This window comes from Mastomys coucha, unplaced genomic scaffold (assembly GCF_008632895.1).
Source record: "Mastomys coucha isolate ucsf_1 unplaced genomic scaffold, UCSF_Mcou_1 pScaffold21, whole genome shotgun sequence".
In the NCBI taxonomy this organism is placed as follows: Eukaryota; Metazoa; Chordata; class Mammalia; order Rodentia; family Muridae; genus Mastomys; species Mastomys coucha.
Genome location: NW_022196904.1, coordinates 19,101,057 through 19,105,050, shown reverse-complemented (window position 1 = coordinate 19,105,050; position 3,994 = coordinate 19,101,057). Strand labels below are relative to the sequence as shown.

The window sequence follows — 3,994 nt, the reverse complement described above, 5'->3', positions numbered from 1 at the left end:
TCCACCTGGCACTCCCTGTTTCTCTTTAGGCTTCTGGAGTGCCAAGGTCTGTGTTTCTCAGCGTCACTGTTACCATCGTCGGTCTCTAGACCTGTTTTGCGGCTGTCTCTCACAGTGACCTTACTTTCTGTGTCTTCCTCTCCATGTCTCTCAGTGCATCCCATGCATAGTTCTTGGCTTCTCCGCAAACCCCCCCCCCCAATCTTAACTTGTCCCCTCGTCTGGCTTTCACTTTTTCACACTGTGCCATTTTCTGTGTCTCTGGATCTTCTGGTCTCTGGCGGGGTTCCTCTATTCTTGCGTTCCTTGTCTCTCCGCCTCTCGTTCCCCAGATCTAACTCTGGTTTGTGCATCTTCCCATCTCTGGAGCCCTCTGCCTCTACCTGTCCTCTCTGGTTGGTCTTTCTCCTTTATCTCTCAGTCTTTATCTCTTTTCAGGTCTCTCCCTCCCCCTCTCAGTCTGTCTTTTTCTGTCTCTGTGGGGCTCCGTTTCAGTGCTGACTTCCTGTCTCTCATCTCTCCCTTGCACGGACTTCTTTTCCTTATCTCTTTGTCTCTGGGTGTCTCTGTGGTTCTTGGTGCTTCTCTCTATCTCTGTTCCCCGTTTGCTCCCCACTCTTCCATCCCTGGGTCTGTGTGTTTCTGTCTATCTCTGGACTTCTCTCTGCTTCTGGATTTCTCTACCTCTTGCACTATCTCGCTCTTCTTTTTCTCTTTCTCTTTGTCTCTGGGTGTCTCTTTGCACCTCGGGCTTTAGGGCCTCTTCTTGCTTTTGAGTCTCTCTCTTTGATTTCTCTTTTTCCGCTGCATCTAATTTGTTTCTCAGCGTCTCTGTGTCTCTACCACTGAGCATCGTCTCTGTTTCTGTCTCTGTATGTCTCTGGGCCTGAGAGTCTCTCTCTCCCTGTCTTTGAGTGAGTTCCTGCCTGTTCACAACCTCTCTTCCTTTCCCTATGTCTCTGTATCTCTCCATATCTCTGATATCTCTGATATCTCTGTGTGTCTCTGTGTGTCAGGGCTTCCCCTCGTGTCGGTGTCCCCTTCTGCTTCTCTCTCCTCTACCATTTCCGTGTCTCTGTCTCAGCGTATCTCTGAATATCTCTGAGTCTCTCTATCTCTACGTCTCTGTGTCTCTGTGGGTCTCGGGCCTCTCCCTGCCTCCGTGTCCCCTGCGCTCCCCGCCCTCTCCCTCTCCCTCTCTCCCCCCCTCGCTCTCTGGCTCGCGCTCTCTCTCTGAGCATCCTTGGGCCCGGGGTTGCCATGGGGACAAGGTGGGAGCCGGGGATGGCGCGCGCCTGGGCTCGCGCCGGCAGCTCAGGCGAGGAGCAGCGGCCAGAGCAGCGCCAGCAGCAGGCAGCGAGCGGGCGCGGGAGCGGGAGCGGGAGCGGGGGTAGCGTTGGCGGCGGCGGCTCCTCCTCGGCCATCCCCTCGGAGCCGTGCAGCTGACGCGCATGGCGAAGACAGCGGCGCCTACCGATGGGAGCAGCGGTAAGGCAAGGCGGCGCGGCGCAGCCGGGCGGGCGGGCGGCGGGCAGCCTCCTCCTCTCCCCAGCTCGCCTGCGCGCCCGCCCGCCCGCCCTCCCTTCCTCCCTCTCCCCTCGCAGCCCCTGCCTGCCCGCCCGCGCCGCGCTCGCCCTTCCATTTAAAAATCTTTAAAACTTTGCATATTAATATCTGCGCTTTGCATAATCTGACCCGCGCTTTATTGATTGCAAGAAGCTTAATGCAGCCGGCTCGGCCTATTGCAGAGAGCTCTCCGGGCGGGAGCCGGGCGGGCGCCGCTCGCTCTGCACCGCTCTCCGGCTGCCCGCGCTGCTGCGGCCCCGGTCCTCTCGTTTCCCTCCCGGCACTCGCACCCAGGCTTTGCCCCCTGGCTGGGTATTTTTATTATTTGGGGGCGAGAGTGGTGTGGGGGATCGGCTTGCTGTTGGTGGCAGTGAAGGAACCAAAGGAGAGATGGAGGGGGGTTGGGATGGGGAAAATGGGGATTGAGAGGTTGAAGAGGGAAGAAAAAAAAAGGAGAGGAGGCAAAAAGGATGAGGAAAGAAGAGGTGTGAAGGAGGAAGCCGGAGAGGGAGAGAAGGCAGCGGGCGGAGGACGGAGCTGAAAGGACGGAAGAGCGAGAGTCGAGACAGAGAAGAAAAAGGAGGGAGGCGGGGAGCGCAGACTAGAGAAAGAGCCGGAGACAGCCCCGGAGCTGGCGAAAGAGGCAGGCGGCGGGCTCTTCATCTTCGCCGCCCCCCAGGCCAAAAAATAAAAAGGGAAAAAAGGGGGAACCACACCAATAAAAAGGTGTTGAAAACAAAAACACATCGCTTCTGGGGCCACCGAACACAAAAAGGAGTGAGCTCGGAGATGCGAAGCGAGGTGGCATCCGCTCCCGGCTGGTCGTGGCGCTTCGGAGAAGCTCCCAGGGCTGGGTGGGACATCCTATTTTAACGTAGCATTTGAGGAAGGGGTAACCGTGAAGAAAATGAGGCGAGAGGGTTCAGGGCTGGTGGCGGTATCGCCTGTTTTTTTTTTTTTCTTTCCTCTCCCCCCTCCTTCCTGGGGGTGTGGGGGCCGGTTTAGTGTGGCGTTGGTTGGTGATGCTGTCTGAAGCTCGGAAGCAAGCAGGGTGCATGGGGGGGAGAGGTAAGGGGACTGGGAACAAGAAAAAGCTTGGGGGTGGGAATTGGGGGCGTGAGAGAAAGGAACGGGGTGCCTCGGCCAGGAGGAAGGGTAGGGAACTGGAAGTGGAAGCAGTCGGGAAGGGACTTGGAGAGGCGGTGGTGTTTCTCAGGCGTGAAGAGATGTGGAAAGCAGAGCCCAGGGGCCCCAGAGTGATGTTAGGGAGCCGCAGCGCACCCCTCAGCTCTCTGGGCCAAGTCTGTAACTTGGGGAACCCCGTTGGCGGCCTCTTGTTCCCTTCTCCTTTCTTCCCCTGTTGTCATTTCACGCTCTTTTCTCTCTTTATGTCTTCTCTTTTTTCCCCCCAGTTTTTCTCTTCCTCTTCTCACTGACAGATCCCCCCCCAGGCTGTCTTCCTTTCTCTTTCCATTCTTTCAACCAGCTTCTCTTCCCCATTTATTTCATTCTCTCCCCCCTCAACTCATTTCCCCTATCTCCTCCCCTCCCCCTCCCTCAGTTTCATTTATCCAACACTTTTGCAGCCTCAGCATTGAGCAGGGTGTCAGGGAGAGGGGCTCCAGGCCAAGACAAGGGACCCCCTAACTTCCCACCAGACTCTAACCTCTATGACCAAATCCCACAGATCTCCATCCTAATTTTTCCAGCTGTGTGTGTGGGGGGGTGCTTGGGTCTGTCCTGGGGTCTTGGGGACCACCTCTTAATTCTTTCTGGCCTCTGGAAAAGTCTTGCTGAAGCCTCCCTGGGTTGTGTGTGTGTGTGGAAGACCCAAAGTAAGGGCTCATGACTGTGGTCTCACCCTCATTGAGAGAGAAGGGTGTGGACGAGAAGGAAATGACACAGGAGGGACGGGGAGGAACTGGGGTGTGAGGGCATCTGTCTGAGGATCCTTAGAGCTTTAGCATCTCAGGTGAGAGATCCCAAGAAAAAGGCTCTGGCTTGCTGACCACTCCCCACTTTCTCCCTCCACCGTTGGGTTTAGGGCACTAGAACCAGTAAGTCTTAGATTTAGAGAAATTTCAATCAGCTACTTAACTCCACAGTTGTAGATAGACTCTTGCCATCCTAACAGACGAATTTGTCCCCCAACCCGAAGTGTGTAAGAGGAGAGTGAGGAGCCATTGCGTGGTGTGTGTGTGTGTGTACAGAATCAGGTCGTGGCTGCAGCATGCATGTATACAAGGCCTTCGTGGTAAGGAAGAGATGTTCAGGACGGGCTAACTGTAGGTAGGGTTCTAGAGCCTTAGAAGAGAGAAGCTGAAAGTGCAGAATCGTGACATATGTTTGTCGTGCCTAACATCCCCATTGTGGGTGCTCCACATACAAGGGAGTCCGGCATGTATTTGGACCAGTCTATTTCCCCCTT

At 55.6% G+C, this 3,994-nt stretch overlaps 1 protein-coding gene across 2 annotated transcripts in view; it reads left to right on the top strand.

The window, feature by feature from the left end:
• The first annotated feature begins 1,254 nt into the window (after positions 1-1,254).
• Pou2f2 (POU class 2 homeobox 2) overlaps positions 1,255-3,994 on the top strand; it is an 80,686-nt gene continuing 77,946 nt past the window's right edge. The window contains exon 1 of one of the 2 annotated variants that reach the window (XM_031385719.1): positions 1,255-1,488. The gene's annotated coding sequence lies outside the window, so the exon portion shown is untranslated. Of the gene's footprint in view, positions 1,489-2,610; positions 2,635-3,994 lie in introns of those variants that run through there. The other variant, XM_031385720.1, reaches the window with a different exon arrangement.